Source organism: Haemorhous mexicanus, chromosome 3 (genome assembly GCF_027477595.1).
Source record: "Haemorhous mexicanus isolate bHaeMex1 chromosome 3, bHaeMex1.pri, whole genome shotgun sequence".
NCBI classification, from domain to species: Eukaryota; Metazoa; Chordata; class Aves; order Passeriformes; family Fringillidae; genus Haemorhous; species Haemorhous mexicanus.
The window spans coordinates 57,861,535-57,875,096 of NC_082343.1; the positions used below are offsets into that span (position 1 = coordinate 57,861,535).

Consider the following 13,562-nt stretch of genomic DNA (forward strand, 5'->3'; position numbering starts at 1 on the left):
TTTTCATCAAAATGTTTTCACAGAGAGCCCACGGCACCAAAGGCATTGTGCCTGTGCATGCATGTGCAATACCATTTCTATTATATTCTCCCACAGCCAGTGATTATGTATGTCTCTCAGAGGTTGCTACTGCATGCAAGACTGTGACAAACAGGGCAGAAATCATTTCTGAAATACACAAGCACTGCTTCTACTCCTTTCTTACTCTTGTTGCTGCTTATTGGCAATATCAATCTCTACTAAAAAAATGGGATTTTACAGTTCATTGTTGGTTTTATTGTTCTGTTTTGTTTTGTTTTTTAAGGTTGTATACCAAAGGCCCCTTTCTTGCCTTGTTCTTATCCATTAAGGATTCATATGAAACAGAAATATTTTCATATTACTGGCTACGGGACCTAAATGTCCTGTGAACTTCATCTTGATCTAAATTAAAATAGCACTACTGTTCAATAAATTCTATTAAATGTGGTGGTGTTTTTTTTAATTTATAGCCTTTTAATTAAGATCAGTCTATGACCATGATTTTTTAAAACAGTGAATTAGAGGAACCCATTTAAGATGTTTCTAGAAGGTCAGCATTACAGAAACTCAAGAGCAATCCATGCTTCTTCCCTGTCCTCTCCTTAAAAATGAGAGGCTTTGGAGTGTCTCAGGTTTTTGAGACAAAATAATTTCTGAAATATGATTATTTTTAATGTTGGCAGCTTTAACTACCTGCTTTTAACTACACATCAGCCATGAGAAATACCTGGATCTCATAAATAGCAGTTGGTCAGTATAAAAAAGGGCCTAGAGTTTAAGGTGCTTTGATGTTATTTCATTTTATGTCCTTTGATTTGATTCATAAAGTGGTGGTTAGGAATTCTTTGTAGTATTCCTTAGCTCAACTACATTTCCAGATGCTTTCCCTCCACTATAGCTCTGATTATATCTTGGGATAGATACAGTCCTTTTCGATTAGAGGGCGCCAGTTTTAGACATCCATTTTTCAAGATTAATTTGCTATTCAGGTTCTGGTCTGTTGCCTTCTGGGCTGTAACAAAAATTGCTCTCCAAAAAAGAAAAAAAAATCTTAAAAATACTCTCTTTTCTCATTTCTTGTGTCTAAAGTCTTTTATTGGGCAATATCAGCCACATGTAATTTTTCAAATTGTTAGACTCCAGAGAGACTTACCAAACAAGGATTGATCTTAAAAAGCTTGATTTTTGTACTTGCAAACAGTGATGCCATCCACAGCATGTTTATAGTTCTATCTTCTTGGTTATGAGGCAAAGTAGAGTTGAAAAGATGTTGGCTTTTATTGTGGGGAAGAAGAAACTTCTTTGACCACATACAAATTTCCCAGAGTTTATCAATTATCTTTTATTGTAGAAGATATCATGAAACCTAATTTACCACACTATCTTTCTGGATGGTGTTAAATTAAACAGTTTCTAAAGATTTACAGTAATATACCCTAAATTAGATTCTACAGTTTCAAAAGGTAGAGAAGGTTTTGGCTGTTTTCATTTTAGAGTCTTGCAGCGATTTTTCCAGGAAAAAAATAAAAGAGTGTGAATTCACATTCCTCTGTACAATGTTATTGTGTCATGTAGATTAGGTTCATCAAACTATTAAATAACTGATATAATAGCAAGCTTTTACCCTTTTATAAAGTGCTGTAGGGATATGTGTTAGAAAAAAAAGATGGAGTCTTGCTTAAGAGAAATGACATGTGATTTCAAAACAAGGGTGACAGAAGAAGAAAATAAACACAGGAAATTTTTGAGGGAGGGAGACTAAAAATGAAATAATGAGGTGATATGGCTGTCTGGTTTTAACTTCAGAATTGCTTTATCACTTTAAAATAAATAAAGACCTGTCTAAAAGTCTTTAAATAAACAGAGACTAATCCAGGGGTCTGCTTAGGGAAGTGAGTTTTGACAGACACATAACAACCATATATGAGAATAAGTATATATGAGAGTAACCTCATGAAGCCTGCTGATTTCCAATTAGGTGCTCAGCTGATTGAAACACAATGACAAATTTACAAGTCTTCTTATAATTTGGATTTATGTTGCAAAATTCAAATATAAATGCTTTCAGTTCTGCAAGTAATGCAAATACCTTTCTCCTTTACCCTCTAAATGAACAATAAGTTTAGGACATAAAATACTACTTAAAAAATTAAGAATACGTCTTCAGGACTTTGTATCATTAAAAATGATACATAGCTGAAATAAAAGCCTTCTTCCTTTTCTTGTTAGTGAGAGTGCAGTTTCCACTCTTCCAGAGTCATAAAGCTAGAGGTCCATAAGATTGCAAGAGTAATAACGAAAACAAAAATCCAAACAAGTCCAAATGGAGCCATAAAAATGCCACTTTGCACAAACCAGCATATTTTCAAATTAATCCCTGACAAATCACTGGATTTACACCCATTCCTCATTTTTCACCTGCAAATTTCCAAAAGCATTAGGATGCTGTTGGTCCAAACCTGATGCAGTTTGCAACAGTGACACTGGGCAAGCAAAGCTTGGTAAAAGTCACTACTTATCAGCTTGGGGTGGCCACACAAAGTGACTCTGGGAAAAGAAGAAATGGAACACATCCTACATACCCTGACACCTGCAATTGAGAGAAGAAACTAAATTGGGAAAAACAAGCTATATAAAAGCATTCAGAATTTATGCTAATTTTGGGCTGAGTGCAACAAAACTGCACAGGCACTGGGATGTTTCAAAAAATTTTAAATGGTCTTTAATAGGAAAGTTTGAGAAGCACAATTCTCTGATCAGCTCCGTGTGTCACTTGCAGGTCAACACCATTCCATTTTTCTGTGAGAAGGACACTGAGGTAAAAAATGTCCTGTTCTCTCAGCCTTTGGATAAAGCATTTCTTTGCAGACTAAACAATAAATTTATTATGGAAGAAAATGCATCAGGGAGAGTGTCTCTTTATTTTCAGCAGAGTATTTCAGAAGTCAGGAAATTGCCACTAAGTTTTTACTATCCTGTAGAAAACTTAAATTGTAAGGGAAAAAAAAGCTATTTTAGTGGAGATTTTACAAAAGCTTCTTTGTATTGACTTTACTACCAGTTATTCTCAGTCAAAGCAAAAAAGAAGAAAAAAGTGGGTGAGGGGGAACAAAAACCAGAAAATACAGGTCAAAATTTTTGCCTGATAACTGCCATGAAAGCCACAGTGCTTTCACATGGTATTTCCCTTCTGTGAGGGGGATTAAACTTACTGAAACTATTCTTGCTCAAGTAGGTGGAAAGCAAATTTCTGTTTTACCTGTGGCCTCCCTCCAGGTCCAATCCATGCCCATCTACAAAGTCTGTTGTTGGCTAGCTAACCTGAGGGCTGTATCTTAAGGTCAATGAAGACATTGATTTTTAAGGACTGATGGAGTTTGCTTTCATAACTTTTATTAGAAGGGTTTTTTCAAATAGAAAGGATTAGTTTTTTTGTTATGCAAACTCAAAGTTTTCTGGCTAGGGCTGTATCCAGTTCATTGTTCTTGCATCATATACAAATTTTGACAGCACAGTGTTTTTCAAATATTCAGACAAGGGATCAGAGACAGCCAAAAGCAATTAGTTAAGAAAATGACAAAGAAGAGCTTCAAATTTTCTTACGGCAGTCAGATTAAATAAGCCCTTGCAGTAGTACATTTTGAGGATTGTTCCAGTTTTATAAATATGTTCCAATCATTTTTGTCAGTCTTTATAACAAGCTCTTAAAATGCACGACATTATCTGAAATTATTTGTAGAAGTGCTTACAAGACAGAGGATTAAGTTCATATTTCCATTTATTATTGGCTTGAAGAGGGCATACCCCAAAAGGATATGTTACAGAATACATGAGGCATCCTCCACAAGGACAATTTAAAGATGTTTGCCTATTCTCTTGGCTACATCTGCTAACATTACTTACCCAAGCCACCCTGTGGGGACTCTCTGTGGCTATGTGCCATGTTACTCAGAAAAGTTTCACCTTTTACAGCGCAAAGAGGAAAAAGCCAGCACGAACCAGAGAGCGGCACCTTCATGGTTGTTTGTGTGCAAAAAGAAACACCATCAGAAAGATCTGACATCCTCTGAAGAGGAGGGTTAGAAGTAATCTACTGGGTTGAATCATGTAATGAAATTATTTGCCCCCACATGAAGGACTCTAAGTGCTCAGGTGGAGCACAGTAGCCAGGCCCCAGAGAGGGAGAGCTCTGCCTCCATCTCTTGGTGATGGAGAGGAAGGGCAGCCAGAGGAGACGTTTTCATCTGGATTCCTCATTGACCCCAAAGCCAGATGAACAGATGCTTGAAAGAAGAGCACAGCTGTGCTGTGACACACAGGGAAGCACGAGTAGAGGTTCATGCAAGCTTCTCTCCCAGGGTCTTCCACCACTGCTGGGGGACCCACCACAACTTCAGCCAGAGGTTGTGGTGCCACTCCAAGGAAGGAGGAAGGAGGCACTTAGTTTGTGGTAAGGAATCTTTTCAAATTGCTATCAGATGATGATTCCCAGCCATTAAAACCCATAGGAATTTGGCAGATTCTTTGATATGCAGTGACAAAGAAGGAATCAAGAACAGAGAAATGCCCTTGCAATTGGATATGGCATTCACTGCTGAAGGCAACAAGGCTGGCAGCAGAAGGACCAAAGCTGAATCCTGGTTGCAGTGCTGAGGGGTGCAGCAGCAGATGATAGGCACAGGAGACTTCCCAGCTGCCTGGAACCAAGGCTACCCCATGTGTCTGGAGATGTTGGGAATACACAAACCCCTGGCACCCGCCTGTGACTGGCACCAGAGCCAAGTAGGAAAGTTGCCTCTCTGATGCCTCTTGTTGGCTCTGGGCTGAGTTAAAAAACTCCTGTTAAACCTAGTGGGGATGACTGAGAGAGTGATGCACCATCCATAACACAGGAAGCTGCTCAGCCCCGCTCCTTTGAGTGTATAATAAAACTTCTGAGGTTGAGAGCTGTAAAACCTGCCTTACAGAGTGCTGAGGAAAGTCTCAGCCACAGATCAGACCCACAGCACCTCACCCCAGCTGCATAGTACAGGCAGAAATGTACAGGATTAAAACCACATAAACTTCAAAAGCTTCATATTAAACAACTTTTAAAGATATGCCATGACCCTTTATTTCCATAACATGAATCATTGCTATGGCATATCATGGTTTTATTCCTTGAAAAAAAATTCTTGCTTCTCTCAGAAACTCTGAGGGTTCACCTATATGCACTCCAAATCCCAAGTCTTGCTGCTACCAACTTTGAAAAAGGAATTAAATACATTTCAAAATTACAAATTAAAAGAAATGGGCTCACTTATTTAATAGACATAAAATTCATTTCTTCACGTTATACTGAGCACATTGGCTGTACTTCCAACAGAGAAGAAACACAACCCAAACTCACAAATAGGATGACCAATTTTATTGCCACACATCTACCTTGTTCTATATTTACTTACAATTCTCCACCTGAAATATTTGCTTCTTTTGAAAGGTGGGCTTATATTTACCCATACTCTGTGGTTTCAAATGCTCAGAGGTTTTAAGCCAAACCATACCATATTGAATTTCAGCAATATAAGCTTCTATAGGCACTCTTGTGCTATGAGGTGCAGGGGATTTGGGACTTTTTAACTACTATTATTTAGATTTTTTTCAAACAAATATGAAGTAGACTAATTAAGTAAAAAAAAATTATAAAGCACAAGTCCTTGTGATTTCATTTTACCTTCAGAAAAATATATGACATTATAAACTAAGTAAAACACAAAGAAAATTACAAACTTCTACTTGAGAAAGCAATCAATGTGCTATTTTTACAAAACTTCATAAGTATGGAATTACCACTAAATCTCGACATAAGTCTCATTTATTGAGAACAAGCATGTGCTCAAAGGCTTTCTTGACTCAGGATCAATTTTTAAAAGTAATTATTTACTGATAAAAACCAAAGTTTTAGGGACATCGCATTACAAGAAACCCATGACTTATAAGGGTAGGGATGATACCATAGATGTCAACATTAAAAATAAACATTAAATAAAGAGTTTGTGAATCAGCAAGCTAAGTAAAATCTAGCATGTCATTGTTTAACCTTAATCTTGATAATTTATTGTGAATTTGTCAAGATTCATAACCTTGGGATTACCAATCACTAGAAACAGACATGTTCCAAATACTTAATGCTAAATGTCATTTCTTGAGAGATACAAGTGGGGTTTATGACTCCTAGTCTTAAAATCTTACTATTGGTCCTTTCCGTTCAGTGCTGCTTAAAGAAATGTTTTCCTGCAGAGTGCAAAGATCAGCTGGTTACTGAAGCAAATCTCCATCTCCTGCTTCTGTGCAATGAAACATTTTAAAATCTATTCACTCTAGCTGTTAAAGAAGAGGAATGACATACATTTAGCTGTATGAATGGTGGCTAGGAATCTTTTCCTAGCTTGCAATGAAGGAATATATTTGGTGAAATGATAAAATGATACCACTTCACTACTGAGCTGTGATGAAGAGACCACCAGGGCAGCCCAAGCCCACATGAAGCCATCTCAAGCAGCAGAGCAATAGCTCAGTTTGGTTTAGTAGCAGTGACATTTTTCTTCTGAGTCAACAGACTTTTGTTTTTGGTGGCTTTTGGCACATAATACCAGCCTTTGAAACACTGATTGCTCAGCCAAAGTTAACAGAAACAGCTGCAAAACAAGATGCCATTATCTCTGGGTCTTGCTCTGAGTGAGCTACAAGAGCACTGCCATCTGTAAAGAGCAGTTCTTTAATAAGGGGACTTCTGAAGCTTTTGTTTCTGCATACAAACAAGCCAAATTATAAACGTCGCTTGGGGAAATCTGAAAGTGGACTGTCAGAGACAGACTCTGTGTTTGCTCAATTTGCTGCTACTGAAAAAAAAAAATCTCCCTACGACTGAGATGCTGTAGCTCTAATCACTTTTACAAGGGAGCTTTCCATCCAAAGAACCAACTGAAGATGATGATTTCTTCAACTCATTTGCTTTGGGACAAAGAAGAGTTAGGTGTTGATGTTGGTGGTTGTTCAGGCTTTTTTAATTTTCATGGTTTTTTGTATAGCAGCACAGAAAGGTCTATTTAATTCTTTATATGTTTCTTAATAGTGTCAAGTAGGTTTAGATAGCCTGATAGTTATAAAAAAACTCGACAGCTGAAAAAGGACCATGGTATTGCACAGACATAATGAAGAGGGATTCAAGATTCACTAATTTGCATGAAGTAGACAATAAATACACATAAATACATCTCTGTAACTGCAGGATATTTTTCTGACTCATTTACCAGCTGATACTACAAATATAAGTGTTTTTAAGCTGTTACAGTACTGCTGCTTACAGAGAAAAAAATATGTATATGATCTCTGTTTCAAACACATTTTAAATATTTCATTTTGTATCACACGGAAGTTATGCTGGGGTCACAAAAGAAGATCATGGCTTTATGATCAATATTAGGTCTTCAACTATTGAGTTGTTTTAATGTTAGCCTTTGATTTCTTTTGTGTTGAAGATATGCAGATACTATTACCTGACTGCCATCCTGAAGAGTTCATGACCATAACAAGTTTTAAATGCCTGGATTTCTACAGGTAAAATATGAGGTTGACTGAAATTATATAGTCAACTATCAATAGTGTAGACTTAAAACTGGAAAATAAGGAACCTAGCTTCACACCCATTAAATTCAGTAGGAATTTTACAGACATTTAACCTCAAAATGTAAAATGATTTTATTCTATTTATTTGGACTCTTTGTTCCAGAAGACCTTACCAAGTACATGTTATAGATTTTCACATGTTCTTTTATAATACATTTCTCTATTTTTTCCTTTTCTCAAAAGACAGTGAAAATTCTTTGGAAAAACAATGCAAATAGGTTTTAATTGATAAAAACAAAAAAGGAAAAAAAATGTTAATAAGAAAACCATTTGGATTAAGAAATGCAAAGAAGCATGGAACAAAACCCATAAACCAGGGAGACAGTATTGAAAGGCCTGGAAGAAAAAGTCTTTGAGAGCAATTACAGGGCTCTAAAATGGGCACAAGGATTAGGCAGTGGCCAGAACAGAGCAGCTGAACAGCTATTGAAAGGAAGTGGGTTTATAAACAGGAGTTCAAGCAACAACAAGGAATGGCTTCAGTGCAGGAAACTATGGTAAATAGGAATGGCTGGGCTTGTTCAGAGCTGTGGGAAACATCAAGAGAGTAATAAAAAGCACAAGTCTTTTATTCATTTAAAATTTCAAGCATAGCATTTTCAAATTTGTAGTATTTGGTATTTTTCTGATATATGGATAAAATTATTTTCCTTCAATTACTCAGTTTCCCATTACTGTCTCCCTTATAAGTAGAACATTTCAGTCTAGATACTAAATCTGTGGGAGAAGACGCTTGCTTTGACTGGTTTCATAGCTTTTGTCAGAGTGGAGCTGTCTTCCTAATATTAAGCAGGTATGAAGGCTCACATTCTTTACTGTGAAGTCATTAAGCTTCAACATATGAGTTTAAAGTTAAACAGCTCTTGAGATTATTTCCTAAATATTGAGGTTTTTCCTAATTGAGGTCTTAGAATAGCACTGGTGCTCTTTAAAGCTGTGGAAAGATAGTCAAGAAAGATTGTAAGCATTGCAATTAACTAATAAAAACACTGTTAATGCTTCAGAGATACATTTTATCCTTTACAATACTCTTTTGACCACTGTTTCTAGTGTTAGGGAATATAACTTAGATTTCCATAAAGACTACCAAATTGCCATGCCAATAACCTTTGGTAATCGGACTGAGTTGTGGCTTCAAGTTGAAGGACTTTTTCTTCACAAGGATTAAGATCAAAAGAAAACAGAAGTCATGGTTTTATGGGGAGAACCTTTCAGGGAGATTAACTGACTTTGGTCCTTGTGAGATTCAGAATCTGAAGCTTCTATCCCAGAAGACAAAAAGTAAGCCAGACAACCATGGCAGCTACTGTCATGTTTTAAATTAGTTGTGCTTTCAGTACAGATTCCCTAGAGCTGAGCTTGTTTTGATGTGCCTATGCTCTTACAGCTCTCATGGAAGCTAGCCCTTCTGGACTGCTTTAAATGCAATTAATTTCAGCCCTACTAACCTACGTGTGATTTTGGCTTCAGTTTTTGTAGCACTCCACTTTGGGCTCTAGATGAGATACAAAGGTGTGTTGACCCCTTTTGCAAAGAGAATTGGTACACATTGCTGGCAAGACACAGAACCACCTTAATGCAGCCTTGTGCCTTTTGTACCACCTTGCCAGGCTGTTTTAGTGAAGTGGTAAATGTAGTAATGCATCCTTTCCTGAGTTATTAACATTTCTGGATTCATGGCATGATTCAGTAGGATCCAGATGCCAAATATGTATTTTTCCAGTGCTGTTACCTGGATCCAGATTTCTAAAGTGCAGAAGGAAAGCTAAACAACATTCTCTATTAAGCCAAAATTTGGAAACTGGAGCTTGGAAACTTGGAAACATGGGACAAACTAATTGGCAAAACCTGTCAGGGTTCTGGATTCACAGTCAGATTTTCAGAGCATCCTGATCTTGATTCTCATGGTTGACACCAACAGATCCATGCAGATCCACTCTGGTTCCTTATTCCGAAATTGTGCTTCAGATGCCCAACATAAAAAAGTTACTTGGCCTCTAAATCCCTGCCTGTCCCTTGGCTTCAGAGGAGAATAAAGCGTCGGATAGCTGTTTATGGACTTTTTATTTTTTTAGATCGATTCGGACATACCGATGTGGGGACCGAAATAAAAACAACCCCGCAGCCTAGCACCTCTAGCGCTTCACTGCTGAGCGGTGCCGCGGCGTGCCGCTCCCGCCGTCACACGCTGCCGGCCCACGAGCGGGGATGCTGCCGCTCCGCCGGCGGAGTCCCCCCGCCCCTGCCTGCTGGGGAAGCGTCCTTGCGACCGGCGGCGGCGCCCGGCCGAGCAGCCCGGGGCGGGCGAGAGGCGCTGCCGGGCCGGGGCGGGCCGTGACTCCCCCGCCGGGCCGAGCCGGGAAACTCCCGCTGCCGCCGGGCTCCGCCGCCGCCGGCAGAGCGCATGTGCGGGGGCTCCCCGCTCCGCGCCGCTCCTCGCACCCTCCCGCCCTCCCTTCCTCTCGGCCGCCCTCCCTCCCTCCCAACCTCTCTCTCCCTCCCAACCTCTCTCTCCCTCTCTCTCGTTCTTTCTCGCTGCCCCTCTCCCTCCCTCCCTCCCTCCCTGCCTGCCCGCCTGCCTGCCGCCGCCTCCCTCCCTCTCCCCGCCGGCTGGGTGCTGAAGTTGGGCGGATGGCAGCGAAGCAGCTGCGCTAGGGGACGAGCCGCACCAGCCCTTCCCGGGATCGCTCAGCGCCAACTGCACGCAGCCGGGCGGGGGTGGGTAAGGCGCTCCGCGCTTATTTCAGCCTGAACCGTGATAAACGACACCAAAATGTCTGCTTTATAGCGATGCAAAGGGTGTGTGTGGGGGGAAAACCACACCGACCAAAGGGAGGGATGTGGGGGGGGAAGAGGAAAAGGAAGGAGGGAGACCATAGGGAGGATGGATGGATGGATGGATGGATGGATGGACGGACGGACGGACGGATGGATGGATGGATGGATGGATGGATGGATGGATGGATGGCGGGCGGTAGAGTGCAACAGAAAATGTATTCTCGGGGTGACAGGGTGTGTGTAAGCGTGCCTCTGTGCGTGTGTAACAACGGGCGGCTTCGGCGCCGAGGTTGCAAGGTGGAGTGTGTGTGTGTGTGTGTGTGTGTGTGTGTGTGTGTGTTTCTGTGCGTGCGTCGTGCCCGCGATGCACAAAGGGGTGGGGAGAGGTGTCGCCGGGCTCTACCCGCGCCCCCCATCTCGGCCGCCCCCCGGTTTGTGTTGGGGATGCCGCGGGGCATTCGCCGCGCCGGGCGATGCTGCCCAGCCCGGGCAGGGGGAGGGACTGGGCCGCCCCCGGGGAAGCCGGGGACACGGGCTGACGGTGTGACAGCCGCCAGATCGGAGGCGAGGCAGCGCTTCTCCTGTCTTTCCTCTTGACCTTCCCCTGCCTGTAACGTGGGTCTTCTTCGCGCCAGGAGAGGTGGTGTAATTTTTATTAATATTATCGTTGTTGTTGTTATTTCAATTCGAGGAGCCGGCGGAAGGTGAGGGTGAACAAGCGAGTCGTTGCTCTAAGATCAGGAGTTGCTTTCCCATCCCTCCCTCCGCCCCCTTTCTCGCTGTCCCCTCTGGCTGGACCGGACCGGGGTCGGGGAACCCCCGCGGGCAGTGGCCGCGGAGCCCCGGGCGGCACCCAGCCTCCCCCGCCCGCCGAACCCTGCGGCACCGCCATCCCTCTGCCCCGGCCTCCTTCCCGCCCCTCCCCTGGAAATGTCGGCGGGAGGCGGGCGGAGGCCGCGGGAGGAGCAGGTGGCCGGGCGCGGCCGGCGGGCAGGGATGCTCCCGGTGCGCTGTGCCCGGCTCCGAGCAGCGCGGGACGGCGGCGCGGCCCCGGGCGGAGCGGGGCTTCCCTGCGCCGCTGGGAAACACCCGCCGCCGCGGCGCCCGGTGCGGCGGGGATGCGGTGCCGCTGCCCGGCGCCCGAGACCCGCCGTGTGCTGCTCCTGCGGGGCTGCGCCTCTCCTCGGGATGGAACCGCCCGCAATTAGGAATGCCGAGGTTGCCTCGCTTGCTCGGCTTCCAGCCTAACGTTCATCTCTATCTCTTCTCGTTGATGTAGAAGGAAACCTTACTGGTGCTGTCAGGCTTAGAAACAGCAGGGGTGAAATTTATGGTTTTCGGTATTCGGTTTCTTCACTTCTGTATCTGGATTTTCACTAACGTGTGTCATAGGTTTGCAGCCAGATGCTTTTGCAAAATGGATGAAATCTAAAATACCCTTCTAGGTAAATATAAATAAGTTACATATTGGCTGGCAATACTACTATGGGTAACAGGTGAAAAATAGCTTCTTACAAATGTAATATTCAGGCATTACAAATGTGGGGAGTTCTATAAAGGAAGTTGCTTCTTTTTCACATCAGTTGATGCTAGTGTCATCATCCTTATATAAATCACTGGGAAATTTACCTGTGGCACAAGCCATTTACGCAAACAAACTATTCAACCTTTATAGAAAAACGGTGTTACGCACTGCTATCAGTGTTGTCAGATACATGTTTTTTCTAGCTCATACCCAGAAAAAGCAAAGTCCTGTTAAAAGATGAGTGAGCCCCACCCCAGTAAGTTTATGGCCTAAAATGCAAATGCTATGATACACTCCAGTAATTGCCTCCCTGAAATAATGTGAGCATTAAAGCATTTAAATGCCTTTCTCCATCAAGGCCTTAGATCCTTTTAAGTAGCCAAAATAAGAACAGAATTTAATTAAAAGAATACGATCAAATAAATTGCTATAGTGAGTTGAACATCTAGTCCAATATCCTGGCTCTGACTACAGTCATTAGCAGATGCTGAAGGAGAAAAATGGAAGAAACAGGACTGGCATACAGGGATCTTTTCCTTGCATATCCTTTCAAGTTTCAGCAACACACAGAACATGGATTTCTTAAACTGGAGGTTGCTCTCAGACCATCATATATAATAAACTTTGAGTTTCCCTACTCCCTTTTAAAAAATCTGTTTATGCTTTGGTCTCAACCCCGTTCTGTGGCAATGAGCACCACAATTTAATTATGATTTGTGTGAAAAAGTACTTCCTTTTGCTTGCTATGAACCTGCTGCCTGGTAATTTCACTCAGTGCTCCCTAGCTGACAAGGAGCACATATTCTGTCTATGTACGGTGCCAGGAGTGTCCTCTCAAAGCAGAGCAGGTACAGCACTGGCAGGTCAGGTCCCTTCATTTTACCCATCACCAAGCTGAGAGGCCTGCCCAGGAGTGTAAAGCTGTACTCAGCCCTTGGTCTTTATCTTGAAATCTACAGATAAGAATAGTTCTTCTTCTTCTTCTTCTTCTTGTTATGCAACATGGACACTTATGCACAAAGAATTGCCCTGAACCCTTGAACTTGTTTTAGGAAGGCTGCTGAAAAGCCGTCTGTTGAAAAATATTCCCTGCACTATTGATTTGAATTGAAATCTGACTGACAGCTTGGTGAGAAATTCCCTATCCCAATGCAGTTTTCTACCTACCCTGTATAGAAGATGAAGTATTTTATTCTTAACTGCAATTCTTATTTTTTAACAACTATATTAAATACAAAATGCAAGCTATATGTCAAGGCACACAAATATATACATATATATATATATATATGTATATGAACTCTGTACATTTGAAGTAGCATCATTTTCCAATTGTTCATTATAAGGATGTGCATTGGCATGCACAGTTTCAAAGGGAAAGTTTAAATGTGCCATAAAATGTAGCTGATTTGTAAGGAGCTGTAACACATGTTCTTCTTCAGAAGAGTGCTCCTGAGTTCAGTCCTGCTTGAGGAGGTATTGATCAGATTAACATTGCAGAATACTTCCCTGATCTCAGTGGTAGCCCCTCTTTGATTTTGTCATAAGAATAATAAAGGAACAAGAGACC

The 13,562-nt window shown here is 41.8% G+C and overlaps 1 protein-coding gene across 1 annotated transcript in view; it reads left to right on the forward strand.

The window, feature by feature from the left end:
- Window positions 1–10,190: 10,190 nt before the first annotated feature.
- RGS17 (regulator of G protein signaling 17) overlaps window positions 10,191–13,562 on the forward strand; it is a 70,242-nt gene continuing 66,870 nt past the window's right edge. The window contains exon 1 of the mRNA XM_059843368.1: window positions 10,191–10,407. The gene's annotated coding sequence lies outside the window, so the exon portion shown is untranslated. The remainder of the gene's footprint in view (window positions 10,408–13,562) is intronic.